The sequence below is a fragment of the Bacillus rossius genome, chromosome 6 (assembly GCF_032445375.1).
Source record: "Bacillus rossius redtenbacheri isolate Brsri chromosome 6, Brsri_v3, whole genome shotgun sequence".
Classification (NCBI taxonomy): Eukaryota; Metazoa; Arthropoda; class Insecta; order Phasmatodea; family Bacillidae; genus Bacillus; species Bacillus rossius.
Window position 1 is genome coordinate 55,636,614 of NC_086334.1, and position 17,762 is coordinate 55,654,375.

The 17,762-nt window shown below is 40.7% G+C and overlaps 1 non-coding gene across 1 annotated transcript; it reads left to right on the forward strand.

Moving 5' to 3' along the window:
• Positions 1 to 1,582: 1,582 nt before the first annotated feature.
• Positions 1,583 to 1,654, forward strand: Trnam-cau (transfer RNA methionine (anticodon CAU)). Its single transcript has one exon. It is a non-coding gene; the product is annotated as a tRNA-Met (tRNA).
• Positions 1,655 to 17,762: the final 16,108 nt, after the last annotated feature.

The window sequence follows — 17,762 nt, forward strand, 5'->3', positions numbered from 1 at the left end:
ACCAACACACGATGCTCTTATACAATAAAAACATTAGTAGTAAGTATGTCTAGAACATCACTCCTCAGAAAACTAAAAATAAAAATATATACATTTTTGTGTGTTTGAAAAATTCCCATGTCATTAATGTATACGTTGAGATGCAAGATCAAATGACGTAATATTAATATTTTTTTACAATTTATTTAGTTTATATATTCGGTGCAAGATCTATGATAAATAAATTATATGAAATGAATTTACAATAGTAAAAGTTTTTTTTAATATGAGTAATGTTTAGTCTAATTTTTTATTGATAATTTTTTTTTTAGTTACATTTCGGCGATAAATTTCATTTCGGTGTTATTTATGTTGTATTGGCATGTTTTGCAGTGTTATTTCTGTTTGATCACAGATCATCACACAATCTCGTCGCTACAGATAAGTAGAGACCTGTAAAATTCGCGGATTCATTTCGCGATAGGATAGAGTCCAAATAATTTTGACATTATTTTGCTTCAGTGATTGGGCCACAGTTTATCTGAAGGACTTTGGGCCGATGAAAAATCTTTAACAGAAGAATTAGCGAATCACGATCATTCCAGTCAACAGGTGTTACGAGTCGGTAACCAATCAGCAGATGTAATTTGCACGAGTGCATAGAGGATCATGGAGTCTATCCTTTAAGGATTTGAAATCGCGAAATGTACAGGTCTCTACGAGATAAGTGATCGGACCACACGACCCCCGAAGCCCTGACAGACAGGCGGTCACGCACCTGTTAGACCGGGCACGCACAGTGAACACGCACACCACGCCACATTTTGTCCAACAGACATACATATGAAAGACTGGAAACTCTATGTATCTATGTACTTTGTTTTTCTGTACCGCATAAAATCACTGAATGTACTGAAAAAAAATCGATTGTCAACGGTTTTCTTAAGCTCGAACGGAGGCTTAGATAACTATCAGTCTCGAATATTAGAGTAATAATAATAATAATAATAATAATAGACGCCACAATACTTGTTTACTGCCAGGATGTTCGATACTATTTCCGAATGCCGAAAGGGTTTCTTCCGTTATAACTCAGTTATTTTATACATTATGGACTATATTATATCTGCTAATTTCATTTTCTTCAGTTATTATAGAAGCGATCAAGTGGAAACACATTACCGTAAAAAATAAGCACATTTAACAAACAATAATGTTAAATAGAAATTAATGTTTTTTTTGCGACTATTTATTATTTAAGTCATGCAAGAAATCCCATCTTAAACATTTCAACTAATAGTTAATTTTAAGTATTATGCTCTCTGTGAATTTACAAAAGAACTAGCTAGCTATAGTTGCACTGTCTATCGTGTCGATTTTAAACACTACTTGTTTACACATCGGGCTACTATTTGAGTTGCCACCCGCTGGTTTTGTCTCACAGTAGATGACTACCGTGTGTTTTTATGGTACTCAAGTAAATGTGAGGTAAATTTAAGTTAGTAGTATTAAACCCAAATTGTAAAATGTGGTTTAAAAAGTCAGTAATTCTACAGTTTAATGACACAGTAATATATCATGATAACATCCATCATCTATAGCAAGCAGAGTGGCGCAGTGGAAGCGTGCTGGGCCCATAACCCAGAGGTCCGTGGATCGAAACCACGCTCTGCTATAAAGAACATTTTTACGCGTTTTTATTTCTCAAAAAATACTGCTGAGAAATGTCCTAGTTGATTAATTGACCTTGAAAATGCCAGAGAAACTTACATTTTTCTTTCTTTATTCATTGATTGTTAATTTTTTATGTATGTTTATTTACGTCTTCAGTCTCAACTTGCTGATTTGGTTTTGCATCTGATTTTCCAGTGGACTGTTGGTAGTCCTGGGACGTGTTCCACTCTACCATACGCGTAGGTACCTACAGTCTGTCGGAACATGAAACATTAATTTATACTTTCTTCTGGCTGTATCTGATGGCGCTATTAGTCAATGGGGTGAGTGTAGGTTCTAAAGTTGAAGTAACTCTGGTTAGCAATTGGTTATCAAAACAAACCATAGCTTTATAAAGGATAATATTACAATTTTGGTTAACAGCTTGAAAAGTGAAGTACAGTACTAGCTTTTAATATAAGTACTGTATATAATGTATATACTGTACTAGCGACCCGCCCCGGCTTTACACGGATGCGATCAACGTGTTGGACCCGTTCGTCAGTTACAAGGAAATGGAGACGGATCATGTACACGAAGACGGATTTCATGGAACAGAGTCCTTACAATCACACGCAGACGGAGACGGATCCGTACGGATAAGCTCGGATACTGAGCTCTTCCGTTTACGTTGCTATGTGCGACCAATAGAGGCTGAGTACTTGACTGCGATTGTGGCAGTTTTTTTTCTAATTACGTACGTTAAAAATTGTTTCAAGACAATGCTATAAAGTGTTCGATTATTACTTTTTTCATTATTTTAATTGTATATAAGTTCTGCCCGTGTTATGAAATCGAACCATAATATGTATTTTAATTTAATTATATTTCGTAACCGGAAATGCAATTTAATTGGTTGCCATTTGTTACGCTTACGTGTATTGTGGAAGCAGCAGACGCGCTCGTGAACTGTTACGTGAGATCCGTCTTCGTTTACGTAATCCATGCCGTCGGAAAACGGGTCTCAGCGCTGCGCAAATGTGTTCCGTACGAGCGCATTACTAGGCAATGCGCCGTTCAGTAGTTTCTAGTAATTCGCTCGCATATTTTTGTGAAAGTTGGTGTGTGTGGCGGCCCGGCTCACGCCAAACGCCCTGTCCTAGGTTATCTTGCTTACGAACTGTGTCACGCCCCGTCGCGCAATGTGCGTCAGTCTGTAACGGTAAACACCGCCGATAAACGTCGCCTATCACTACGATCCATGTCTGCCGCATTTCCTCCTTCCAGACAGTAAGCATGGCCGAGAGATAGGCAATCAATTCTTGCCGCAAAATATCCTCATTCTTAGTTTCAGATTCCTTGCGAAGATAGGCTAAATGCGGTCTTCTCGCAGCATGTAACCATAAGTTAAATTTTAACTGTAGGCCAAAAAAAAAAAACAAGCTAGTATTACGTTGTGCTTTAACGAGTAAATAGATAACAGAAAACCCATGCTGCTAAATTTCTCATGTAGCCTTTACGATCGACAATACCCGTAATAAACTCAAACGTTTCCATGTTTAAGATGTATATAATGTATAAGTATCTATTTAGGTGTGGTAAATATCTATACATAGGATGTCCCATAACTCAACGTCCAGCAGAGAAAAAATTGATAGGCCAGTAAATTACCGTTCTGAATTAAAAAAAAAAAAAAACAAATTTCGAAATGTGTTGTAGTTTTCGAGATAGGGCAATTTTTTCAAATGTTTTTAAATTTCCACTCTGCACCAAATTATTAGATATTGTGAATATTTTTTTTTGCTGTGCAATCATAAATAACCATAATATTCATAACAATTCAAAATAAAATCAAACATGCTAGATATTTTAGGAAAAATATAATTTGAAAGACTTATGCAGCAAAAAAATTTATCTCTTACATTTGACCAGTTATAATATAAGAAAGATTACTTCGCTCACTTAACAAATTATTTATAAATATAGCTAAATTAAAGAAAATAACTAGCTTGACGGATTTTTATAAAACTTTTTTTCATTCGCGAGGTGTTTAACTAAATTAAACAATAGCCTTTAGCCTAAATATTTACAGAATTCCACTTCTGGGGCGAAGGGTAAAAAAAGTAAATATGGTTTTAAAATAATTAATCATAATTTGGAAGCTAAGCAATCATAAGGAAAGATATTGGGTATCAATAATAAACCTACTAAAACATCCGACCACAATTCTGCCATTTTGTGAAATTCAACTCTTGAGAGGTACGAAAGAGGTAAGTAATGTTTTAAAAATAAAAATGCATATTTCATGTCTATTAGAACTAGAGGTAAGAAACTAAGGATGCAAAACACATATTGTATTTGTTTTTTGAAGTGAAACTTCTTTGTTGAGGGAACTAACCTTTTCGAGCGTTACGAAAATTCCGATATCATAAGAGTAATAGTCAGGTTGGTGAGAGAGGGGGGACAGGTTGAAAAGGAGAGTGCGTCAGCGGCGACGCCACTCCAACGCAAGCACTGGCGGTCAAATGGGAAAACGGAAAAAAAAGGGGGGGGGGGGGTAGTACCTACGCCGATATATGCTAGTTGTAACGGCCGGAAGGGGAGAGGTAGAAATGACGCAGCAGTAAGCTACGGAGTTCTCGTAACGCTGCTTGTGTTTGTCTACTCCACAGTTTTCGTAACGTCTAACGATTAACGCTACCCTATTGCTTTTATTTTATTTAAAGAAACTACAATTTATTTATTCTTGTGGGAAAGAGTTATTTATTTGTGCAATTAACTTTTATATGTATCATTTTGTGAATTTACAATGTAATGAAAGACGCATTGACCTAAGAGGTTAGCTTTATAAATGTAATTTATTTTTGGTACGTGAAAACTGTGATTTGAAATGTCAAAAGGACTATAGACTTGTGAGACAGACTTTATATATGAGAGTAATTTATGTTCAATTGGAGTTTTTTTTGACGTGACGTCTAATAAATCGATGAACGCCGGCTGCACGCACGAAAAAGTGTCCCGTTACGCACATTGTTCCGTTACGCTGTGTCCCGTTACACTGTGTCCCGTTACGCTCATTGTACGCTTGCGCCGAATCTATCTCTCTTCCACTCGACTGTTTATAAAGTGAAGTGAAAAGTTAATGTGGTTTTCATTGCTTATTACAATAACGATTTCGGCAATAAAGGTTAATTATTCTTGCATTTTAAAAATATGATTACTAGTATATTTTCAAGTATTTATTCTTTCATTATTAAAATAAAAATGATTCAATTTTATTCATAAAGTATGCAATCATTTCATCAATGTTTTTTTATGACGTCACGTTAAACTATCGTCCGTAAACCGACTTTACAGGCAACCAATTTTTTAATTTCGTTTTATTCAGATGGAGGGATCGGGATTCAACATCATGCCTAAAAATAATAAAAATGCAGAAGCAGATAAGAGGTATTATGAAAGGCAACGTGGGAATAAACTGCAAAAAAAAAAAAGAGGCACCAAAAAAGTGTTAGTGAACGGATGCGAGAGTACAGGACTCGGGAAAGGGCATTAATTTCCCTTTTGAGACCATGTTACGTTTGTAAGGTATTGCACAAGGTTCTGTGTAAGTAACTAGTTGTGCGCCGAGTATTGCCGCCTGGAGGTAGGCCACCCGCGCTGCTTGTCCCCTGGTGGCGGGCCACCCGCCAACTTAATGGGCTCGCCTCGTCAGGAGTGTGTGTAGTGAGGCGGGATGATAAGCGCGACGCTCGCTGGTGCTTCTAGTGCGGTGTCGCCTCTAAGCACAAGGCTCTGAACTGGCGCGCAGTCTTCTCGTCTTCACAGGAAAACTGTGAAATTTGAGCGGTGAACGTTAAATTATATGGTGAAGAAATGAAGATAAATGTGTAATGCAAGTCCCTTAAGTGTTTTCAAGAATCTGTACCGGTTGTTTTACGTCTAAAAATTACTCTGAAAACACACGTTTCAGCCATTTTCACTCTTCTAAAAATACTGTTTAAAAACTTAATCCGAAATGAAAAGTACTTTTCGGCCCTCAGCGAACTCTTAAATGCTTTTCGTAAGCAGACCCCACTCGGATATCTCGAGTAGTTTTGAAATCGCGTTGTTTTTCCTGAAGCTCTGCGCACCGCGTGTGTGCCCGGGTAGGCGGGGCCCTTAACAATCGCAGCACGGGCCCGTCTCCACCGCCTGCGCCGCCACGAGTCCAGGTGGCGACTACAGCAGAGACTCTTCTGGACCGTCACGAAGCCGGCGGGTATGAACAGGGCACACTGGCCAGCACACAGCACCCGACTGCAAGAAGCTGCCTTCACACGGTACCGGCCGCCCGGCCGAGGACCTGTGACGTCACGCGGCCCGCCGGACAAGGCGTGGAAGACTATCGCACTTGGTCTCCGCCGAGGACGAGTGCAGCAGCAGGAGCGAGCACGCCGGAGTGCAGAGGTGACGAGTAGCGAGTGACGAGTGAGAGACAACGGTGACCTTGAGGAACCTGGCGACCAAGAAGCCAAGGAATCCGAAACACGGAGCGATCGCCACAGGACTCTTGTTCGCCGCGAGTATGATTGTATGTGAAACTCAACTTCGAGTTTTAACGGCAGGTGTGTGCGTGACATCGGCATGCCGTATACACTCAGGCGTGTGCGCTGGTGTGGTGTGCATGCAGTGCCGTGTGGGGATCCCCAGCCGCGGTCTCGGCGCAGCTGCGCGTGGGTTTATTTGCGTGGGCGTGAGTGATTTACGGACGGGGGTTCCCTCGACCGCTTTAACCAGTCTGGCCGTGCGGCGGCCTTCCATTGGCCGAGGCCGCCAGGGCGTTACTCGCCTTCGCAGCGCCCTTCTCGTGGTGTGTAGTATCCAGTGGCGTAGCAAGGATTTGTGTATTGGGGGGTGGGGGTGGGGGGTTAAGATGCATGGTCACCCTCCTATTAAAGCGGGGGGTCCGGGGGTCCTCCACCGGAAAAATTGGGATTTTAAGTTTTAAAACAGTGCTATTTTATAGCAGTTTTTGGTACTTAAATTTAAATATTGTAATGGGTAAAATATAATTAATTTTAATAAACAATTGTTTGAGTAATGAAGTAAGAAATTAATTAAAAATATTTTAATCAATCCAAGTGCCTTGTCCACGTCCACTCAAAATCGTAAATCATGGTCGAAGCTCGACAATAAAAAAAAAAAAAAAAAAAAAAAAATAAAAGGGTTGGGTTTCGCCAGAACTGGCCTATTCCTGGAAACAATTTTCTTCAGCTTGAAGAGTTACATGACACCATGCTGTCTCAATTCTATACAAACACAGTTGGAAGCCCAGTCAACACCTGCTTATAATTACCGCACTGGTTAAATACAATAGGTGTAAGATATTTGAAAGCTTGGGACCCGTCACGGCGTCACAACCTTATAGCTTCTGCTCGTGACAAGGGTAGGTGAAGGGAAGGAGAATCGGTAGGGCTCGCTTATCGCTTACTCTTCCCCTCCAGTGCAGTGGCCGGTGATAGCAGTAAGACACCCAGGCTTTTAGCTAACCTGCTTTCAGATAAGAAAAAAATTGTTGCTAAGGGAGGGGGGGTGTTTAGAACCCCTAACCTCCCCCCCCCCCCGGCTACGCCCTTGGCAGTAGCTGAGTTCCTGGCCTTCGCTCAGTGACTCCTCAGCTAGCGAGCAGAAAACACCATCATAATTAGGGACTGAAAAGATTCGCGGTATCGATGACCTTCAGGATTGACTACACAGTTTTATGTATACTCGGGCAAATAAAGCCAGTTCATTGGCTGCTGGCTTATGGGTCGTCTCAACTGGTTTGCCTGTGATTCGATGCTTCTTAGGATGATGGTTCCTTACTGGTCCGGAGTCGACCAAACAACACTCAGCCTATAGAAAAAGCAGCTTAAAGGTATATGTATTTGAATTTTAGCCTATCATAAAATTAATCCGTGAATTTGTCCTGTCTCTAATCATAATACATACTATGTATGTTTTTTTTAAAGAATATTACGAAATATTAATGCATTGTCAGTCAGATCTACAGAAGTCCATGGGTCAGAAAATTATAGTCTCATTAGGTGATATACCTAATTTAATTGCTCATTCGCAGATGTAAAACCATAATTTTTAACGAATTTTGTGAACTGACCCACACAAAAAAAATTGTTTGTAAAAAATGTGCCCTGTTCCACCATTATTAATTGCAATTAATTAAACATATGTATATATGTACATATGTATATATGTACATATGTATATATGTGATTCTCAGATACTGTGTTGTGTATAAGCATGAATACCCAATGATAACGGTTGATTTTTACGTGAAGTATCACACGCCGAATTGGTTATGCCAACTTTTTATCAAATTTCTTTGTTTTAAGAGCTATTCCTATACATTCATCTCAATATCTCTCTCACATGTTATATTTTTCACAAACTTTCCCACCAGATATTTATCAAGTGGTATCTAATAGCGTTCAAGATGTGGGCAAGTGTTTATTATAGTTATTGCGTGACCTTTAACAGCTTGCAAATAACACTTAGTAAATCTATGGTGACAAAATCTGAGATGAAAAATTAAACGCTAGAGCGCTATTTAGATAAAAACACACGAATATCCCTTAAATGATAGCGATGACAAAGATTTGAACAGCCAACATGCGTGTGAGCGCGACCCTTGAAGATACAGCACTAGCCCGCGGGAGCTATGGAGGGTTGGACAGACCCTCACCGGGTCAAAGGGTTCGCTGAGTGACCCTGAGTGACCGAGAGGTCTCAGGTGAGTGCCAGACGGTGCTCAGGTGTGTGAGCCAGCGAGAGACGTCTCGACAGCGATGAAATGGGGTATCCAGGATAGTTAGGTCCTACGGCTGTTCTTGCGGAGCTCTGCACAGCCGTGTGTGCGCCCAGATAGCCGGCGGCCTTGGGAAAGTAAAAAGGGAGGCAACTCCCGAAGACATGCGCGAGTATATTCAATGACGCAGAAGACGACAGCACTCGGCCAGTATCATCTCGCCTAGTCCGTCCCAGGGGCAGCCTTTTTTTCACAGACGAGAGAGCCAAACGTCCGATCATGCATCTTCGGTTTTTTTTTTTGTTCATTGTAAATAAATATGGCGGTGTTGATAAAATGATACTTATGGTCAATTAGGTTACTGGTTAGCTACGTCATAAATACTTTAAAACATCGTGGACGGTTGATTAAGTTAGGATAGCTACATTAAAGATACGGAAGAAAAAAAACATGAACTTCGGGGAACTTCGGGTTTTGGCTCTCTCGTCTGTGAAAAGAAGGCTGTCCATCGCCGAGGTCGTGGTGAAGGCTGCAGACACACACGCGCCTTGGGGCCGAGCACACCCGTCACTACATCTCACGAGCTCTGCAAGGCCGGGCGCACACAGGATCAGACACGACACCACACCACACGATGCCTCGCGACAGCTCAACATCGTACTTTCATTGCGTTATTTCTTCCCGCGCTCTTGAAATTAAAGTTATTGCTTTCGTAATAATCTTTCAAAGATGGATTATATAAAATAGGGTTTTTCCTACGTTCTTTAAATGATTAATGCAATGGGTAATTTTGATTTATGCAGTTTTTTTTGGACATACGCAGAGGTGCCCCCCCCCCCCAAACACTATGACTCACCCCCCCCCCTAACCTAATGATGCGCCCCCCCCCCCCCCGAAATTTTTTATGCCATTTTCTCAATGATTTTCTCAATTATTTTATAATATTATACTTTTTTAGTATTAAATTTTATCACATTTTGCATTAATTAAAACTGATTTTCTAATAATAATTATGGTAATATCAGGTAATATTTCCATCCTGAACCGACAGATGCCAAACTGCTTTTGTTGAGGAAAGTGCGGGGTTGCCAATTTGATTTACAAGATCCCTTTCAATTATCAAAACACCAGAAACGTATTTTCACATTAGAAGCTATAATTATGTTAATAATATATACATTTTTCTCGTCTTTTAACCCTCCCCCCCCCCCCCTGAAATTTTAATGACGCAGTCTGCGTCGCTACCCCCCCCCCCCCCCCTTGTGGGCACCCCTGACATACGCCATTACAGTTTTTGCACTGTTTATCATGTAAAAATTCCGAAAATCAAAAATAAATAAAAATAATTCACAGAAAACAAGACTGAATCAGTTGAGTTCGTCAGGTTTTTTTTTGTCCGACGTAAGATGATTCAGTCTTGTTTTCTGTGAAGTTTTTATCTTCATGTTTTTTTTTATTTATTTTTGATTTTCAGAATCTTTCCATGATAAACAGTGCAAAACTGCAATGGCGTATGTCCAAATAAAAACTGCATTAAATTGTTTTTTTTTCCTGTTCTAAACGTACTAATCGATCTGCATTACTGAGTAAAAAAAATCAATAATACTTTACACGTGAAAATTTTCTTGGATTAAAGTAATAATGACATTTAAAATATGACTCTCTGACAGGACTGATGCCTACTAACTCTTACAATTAATTCTTAAAATACTCAGTCGTAAACTATTTTTTATTAAAATTGTTACATTTTTTTCAATTAGCTGCTACTTAAACTCTTAATTTTTAAAAAAATATAAATTAGAATAAAATGTTGTACACAATCTACAATTTCTAATTTGTAACAACATCGCAAGGGGAATACGTAGGCTACATAATCAGGCACAGGTAAATGTCAATTTGGACATGCAGCAAAACCGTGTAAAAAGTACGTAAATGAAAATGAAAGTCGAAGGCAGGCAGGGTCTGCATGGATGTAACGGGAGCCGACTGTCCCACCCGAGTGACACACCTGTCGCTCCGGCCAGCCTGACGGATGCGCGAGGTGAGATGGGGTACGGAGCAGCGACGGAATGAATGGGTGGGGGAAACGGGAGAACCCCGAGAAAAACCACAGTTACCACGGCAACGTCCGCCACGTCTCCGGGTCGACCCCGCCTTGGTGGAAGGCGAGTGTTCTGACCACTCAACCACTGCACTCCCGAGGCTGAGAGTAAACCATACAACACGATAGTTTCATTTTAACGCTGTTGGATATGTATCTTTCACATTCTCACTTCATATCCAAGTGCAGTTCAGGTAGTTAATTTCAGTTAATGTATGTAATTATCCTCGTTACTTTTCTAACCTACGTGGGTTTTTTCATAATTAGCTGCTAAAGTCACAATTTTTATGTACCTAATTAAAAAGAGCAAATTTTACAAAATTAAAATTAATTAGTCTGAAACAATTTGTAATCACCTAATAAAAGCTGTGTTTTTTAATTTACTTAGTGAACTTTTCAACTCTTCGTGTAAGCTTTATTTTCAGAGTGATCGCGCTAGAAACTTTTCACCGTAAAAGTTTCAAATTAAAACATTGCATAGTTATTTTTGTTTATATGTCAAACTATACAGCAATAAAATAGTAACCATAAATTAAACATTGTTTGGCAGTATTAAAAAGCAAATACTCGAAAGGTTTCATGCGATCTTAAGACGTTTATGCCTGAAGCAAAATTAGTTAGCATATAGCACGTGCGATGCTCTGCTTGCTTAAGGATTTTTATTCAACCCCCTGATATTATGTCTATAGTTAAAGACGATATTCGTATTCACATTCGTGGTTGAGCCCAGCCGTTTGATACAAAATACAAAGCTGTGGGTTAGGTGGCCTCGGATCGATTCCCATTGGCTAGGGACTGAAGTCAAGGACTTAAAAATTTCATTAAATTAGACATATAAAAAGTATTTAATTTTGAAATTTATAAATTGATTTGTTTATTTCATGTCTTATGCTCATATGCTCATGCATCCAAGGTAGTACTGACTTATTCCGAAAGGATCTAAAACATGTTGACGTGTGTCCGTTAACTATAAACTTATTTTCTATTTATTTTAGTGACTTTAGTTTTATTTAATTACATTTATGATTTAGTTTATTTATTAATAATTTAATTTTAATTAATTGTGGTAAATTTGGTCCGTATGATATCAAGTTGGCAACTACTTTGAAAAGACTGGAATGAGCTGGAAGCTCAGAGAAACAGACGCTCATTTTAGCTTAAGTTTACAGTTAAGATTTATCTAACTTTTAAATGGTGGTATTTTTTATGTTTAATTTTTTTTTGGGGGGGGGAGGGGAGCATAGACACTTTAAGCATTTATTGTTATTTATGTTGGTATCCATGGGTGCGAGAGCGCGCGCAACAGTGGCACAAGGCGCGGCCAGTGAGTGCTAGCGGACACCGGGAAGTCTAATGGGGGCGGGCGGTTGAGGCAGCTCACGGCCGCAGCGACACGGCGCAGTGCCGTGGATGGAACTTCAAAAGAAACAGCGACCGTGTCCGCGAGAATTTACGTTAACGCAGGTTGTGAACGTAACAACGGAATGTTCAGCCGAGTGACGTTCCTGTGTTTTTACGAGTCGCGCGAGCAATGTTACCGTGTTGAAATGGGGAAGCCTACGATTCACTCATCCTTCTGGATATACCCGAATACTCACGTTGGCAAGCCTTCTTTCAACAGACGAGAGAGCCAAACGTCCGATCGTGCATCTTCGGTTTTTTTTTGGTTTTTTTTTTGTTCATTGTAACTCATGATAACTAATGGTCAATTAGGTTAAGTTAGCTACATTATAAATACTTTAAAACATTGTGGACGGTTGATTTGGTTAGGATAGCTACATTAAAGATACTGTGAAATCATGTAAACGGTTTCCCCCAAATAAATACACCTGTTGTGGTACGGAAAAAAAAAAGCGAACATGAACTTCGGGGAACTTCGGGTTTGGCTCTCTCGTCTGTGAAAAGAAGGCTTGCCAACGTGAGTATTCGGGTATGTCCAGAAGAACGAGTGAATCGTAGGCTTCCCGTTGAAATGTGAAGTGCACATTCGACATGCGCCAACGCCGTGTTCGGCTGCTACCGGGAACCTGCTACTGTGAAACCCCTGCTCGGAGAATTTAAGGACGTCCTTGCGTCCTTTTCACCTTCAGCAACGTGAGGCCTGCGTTACCTAGCTCACACGGATGTAGTTCCAAACCGGACTTCACAATCACAAGTAAGTGAGCTCCCCGTTTTTCTTTTCTGTACGCCGAGTTTCAAGCCGTTCAAGACCGTGCGTGTGTGTTTCATAGAGAAATACATGGTTGTGACCCATTCTAAAGCACTAATAACTGTGAATTTTATGACTTTTTTTTGCACACAAAATATATCACGAGTCGTGACGGACTTTTAAGTTGATTATGCCAGCGTAACCTTTTATTAGCCTTTCTGTAAGACCTTTTCCTGTAACAAAAGTTTAAATTTTTTTTTAGATCCCCAAAATTACGCTGTATCTACGAACCTTTCACGAACCTTCTTTTAATTATTTTTAATGAATATTATTTAAGGTACTTTTAATTTGTAACTATTAATGTTATGGTAATTTCTGTTATAATTGCCAGAATATTCTAGTTCGCCTATTTGTGGTAAACAAATAATTTTAATTTTATTATTTATGTGTGTCTCTCGCACGCGCGAATTAAATGTTAGTTGGTAATTATTTTGGTAAATACAACGTAGAGTAACTTTAACTTGTTGCCATTGGGTGGTATATCGCATAATTTGTTTATATCTTTAAATGTTTAGCAACAATTTCAGTGAGTTTAAATTTTGTTTTTTGCTTTATCACGCATCCTTAATGTTTTGCTTTATTTTGACTTGTTTACCAGTATTCTGCTTGTATGTTTGCTTCGGGCCCAGACCCTGATGCGGTCGGAGCTACGGTAAGTGGTAAAGGTGAATGTTAAGTGGTAATGAAGCCGCCGACATATGCAGTCCCAACCAGGGGATGGGGACGGAAATTGGTCGCTCCTAGATAAGTGCTGACTCTCTCAAGGCAAAAGTCATAAGGAAAAGTGTTCGTACTGCTTGCTTTAGCATTTCTATTTTCGTAGGTAAGCCACAAATTGGAGAACAGCCTAATGCGCGTGAGAGCAGGCGAGGCTCCTTAAGGCGAGGCCACACAGAAAGCTACGCTATGTTCGCGATGTTCGCTGCGCCAGGCGGCCAGTCAGGACAGTCCAGTTCGCGATGTCGGAGAGACGCATGCCGTGGGATTCGAGTGATGATTCCGACGATGATGATATTCTGCTGGCTCTCACAGTATGTATGTAGACGTAAAAAAGGAAATGGGTTTATGAAGTCAAATTAAAAAATAAAATAACTTGGAGAGTTTCATGATTTGACTAAACAGGTGCGTGAAAACCTTTGAATATATATACTGTATAGAAGTCGCCAGCCCAGGTTAAAATTTCTAATACGGTTTTGAGGTAGTTGGTTAATTCACCGCCGCAATCGCCACCATCTCTAGGGCATCGACTTGTGGTGGTCCCTGCCGGACAAGTGTCGAACTCTTCAAACACCCCTTCCCCCTCCCGTTGAACGAACTTGAGCTGCAGTGAATGATGGGTGTGGGGTGCGGGGAATGACAGCGGGCGACAGAGCTGCGCTCTAACGTGTAAATAACAACTAAGACGATACAGGGCGTTACGGCAGCGCACTGCAGCGGTGAAGTTCCCAAGCTGCTCATCATACGCTTTTGAAAAACGTGAGTAAATCCTATCCACTCGCGACTTCTATACAGTATATATATTCAAAGGTGAAAACGAAGCTAAATTTATGGATTATTTCAGAATAAATGCAACTCAGTTTGAACGCATTTTATTTCTCATCAAGAATACCTATAATTTAGAATAAAAATCTAAATTACAGGGAAAGCATTTTAGCAGAAGAACTATTGAAAGTTTGCCTGAGGTCAGTAAACAATGATTTCATGGTGATATAATTATTTAAAGATTAATCGTCAGCAAAATAAGAGGAAAATTAAGAACAATGGGAATTCATACACATAATTATTTCGTTAATAACCTCCTATGAAATCAAATCCCTGTCATTATCTCACATATCTTACTTTCTGTATTATTCTGTCGGTTTATTCCATAAAAATGGATATTTTCGTACTGATTCAATGAACTTTTCCATCGGCATGACAGTGATTTAAAGCAAACGCAGACGTAAAGCACAATTCCGCGCGAAAACAGATGTTTTTGTTTACCTGCGCATGCGCAAAGTCAGCGACGTGTTTAAGGTGGGTTTACACCAAGTGCGCATAGTTCGCAAACACTGTTCGCACACGTTCGCAGACTGGATGCGCGTAGGTGTGAACGCTCTCCCGCGCCAGACATAGTTCGCGGAACCCTGTGCACGAACATTCGGGCGGGTTAAACATGCGTAAGTAAATAATTTTTCGAAAAGTGTTTATAGTTTTTTTTTATTCTATGCGCAGGCTGGGTTCAGCACCTGATGATAAAAGCGAGATAGAGGACGAGAACCTAAACGCAGCTGGTTCACACGAAGCAGAATAGGAACGCACTTCTCAACCAGCAAGTGAAATAATGATTTCTCGAGCATCTGCTCCAGCAGAAGTGAGTTTTTTCAAGCTTAATGCACCAAACAAGCGCACAGAACAATCGCCACCTGAATCTATCTCAAGTTGGCCAAGTTATGGACATAATAAAACGTCCAATAGATCGTGACGCTTGTGACGTATATGGTGAACATGTCGCTATGAAATTAAAAACTTACGAAAAGAAAACGCAAGCTATAGTTCAGCAGTACATAAATACCATTCTTTTCGATGCCGACACGGGCTTATTATGTGCCTGCCAGTTCTCAGCATCATCCGATCTCACAACGCTATTATGTTCTCTTTCTCTCTCTAACCCCCCCCCCCCCCCCGCATTCCCGTCCTCATGATTCGACAGCTAATGTTTAGCAGCCAAGTCCAAAATCTATGCCACGCTTTCTTCTCCCCAGTCATCTGTTTCAAGCAATGCTTCAACTTCGGCAATGATGCATTCAATCCCGAGGGAGGTATAAACACCACCGTATTTAGTTTCATGTGTTAAAGATTTTTAAATATTTTAAATACGTTAAAACGACGTTTATTTTACTGTTTTTAACATTACAAAAGTTAATAAACGTTTTCATAAATAAAATTCAAACTTTATTCTTACCTTTACATATTCCCTCGGTGCGTCTACGATGGCTTCACAGAGTTGAGGAATTATTTTCGAAAATGCAACTTGGAACAGAAAATAGAGACGGGCATACGAGTCCCCTGTAGCTAAAAATCGAAGGGGTTATGCCAAACGAATTCCCACAGGCACACACTTGCAGTGTCAAGTATCATTTCTCGACACATTTCCTTCGATTTAATTCAGTAAAAAAATCGAAGTCTGATGATGACATGCGTTTGAAATTTTTGAAAAACCCCAGTTTCATCCGCCCCAGTGGCGGATCCAGGATTTTGGTTTGGGAGGGGCTTGACCCAGCTGAGGCTAAGCTTTATCAAGGCAAACACTAAAACAATAGTGGACCCAGATGCTTTTGGAGGGGGCTTGAGCCCCTTAGCCCCCCCTTCCCCCTCTGGATCCGCTACTGATCCGCCCTCAAGTCAGCAAGCAATTGGGTCTAATTTCTGGCTCTCGAACATGATGATTCCCACAATCTGCGTTTCCTTCTCGGGGGGCTTCTCTTTATTGGAGTTCAGCCAGCATCACAACCGACGCAGCACAGATGGCAAGCGTTGACATTGTGCGTGCCATGTTCATTTACGTGAACTTTCGAGGAACCTCGCCGAATGCTCGAGAACAACGGGGACGCACCACAACGCCGAACGTAACAATAACGCCGAAAACCATAACGCCGAATGCCAAATTGTCTACAACGCCGACAGCTAGAAAACTGCTGTGTACCACAACGCCGAATTACCACAACCCCGAAATACATTAACGCCGACAAATGTCATTGCAGGACTGCCACAATGGTTGCGCTAGCCTAGGTTAGGTTAGGTTGTGGTATTTCGGCGTTAAGATACATTTAACATTTTTCGGCGTTACTGTATTTCGACGTTGTGGTACACAGCAGTTTTCTAGCTGTCAGCGTTGCGGTCAATTTGGCATTCGGCGTTATGGCATTCGGCGTTATGGTATTCGGCGTTGTGGTAACGACCCGAGAACAACTGTTCGTTTCGGCTGCGTGCAGGCGGTGAGAACGGGGATCCTCCCTGCTCGTTCGCGAATGATTGCAAACTTTGGCGGACGCTCGTGAGCGTGTGGCAACGATGCGCGCTTGCGTGTGAACCCACCTTTGGAAAAACAGCCGAAAACCCAACACCTGGCTACGTCACCAATATAGCGAACACAGCTCTGTGTGGCCAGTGACCCCTGAGATGCAGCTGGCTGTATTTGACTCACGTAGCGAACAACGCGAACATAGCGAGCATAGAGCCCTGAGTGGCCGTAGCTTTAGTCGGGGATGGACTTCCCACTCGTTTGGAGGAAAAGAAGTGGTTTGTGGTCAAGGTAATCGCGTGGAATTTTTTCATGCTTGTCTCAGGAACTGACGCAAAACGTAGTTAAACGTACAATTTTCATTTATTTTTTCTCCCCCTCCACAGGTGGTACTTTTCCCATGACCTTCCGACGAGCATTGCGAAGAATACCCGTGTTCGTCCCCTTCCTCATCAGAACAATCTCTGCGTAATTTCTGTTGGCCGCAAGACTGTTTTCGAAATGATAACACGGCTTGCATAATAACGTTACTGTTCACGTATTTTCGCGAAAATATTTCAAGGCTAGCTGTGCGCTAAAACAGTGAAGCATCGTCTGTTTTACGTGATTCGTTGAGTTTCTTTCAACTTGCTTGTCTACTGTCGGCACACCAATCACAGCCGTTCAGTGCGGAAGCCAATACGTCCGGAATGGCCAGGGAAAAAGAGGCAATGGCTTTAATTGCTGACGACCGTCAGTTACAAGGGAACAATCGCTGGCTTGGACATACATTTCTCCAGTCTTATGAGCGGTGGGATTCATTCGCGAAGAGTACCTGCCCCTATGTGTCTGGATATGTTGAAGTGCCCCAAAAATATACAGGGAGACTAGCACGAAATAACTTAGCATGAAAGTACAGCTATGTTGTCCAAAATGACTGGACAGAATACCTATTACAAAATAGATTACCACTCAATTCCAACCTCTATTTCTAAAACAAACCTTCAAGGCTGTTTCATTATAGCTCCCTAAAACTGTTCAGAAATGTATT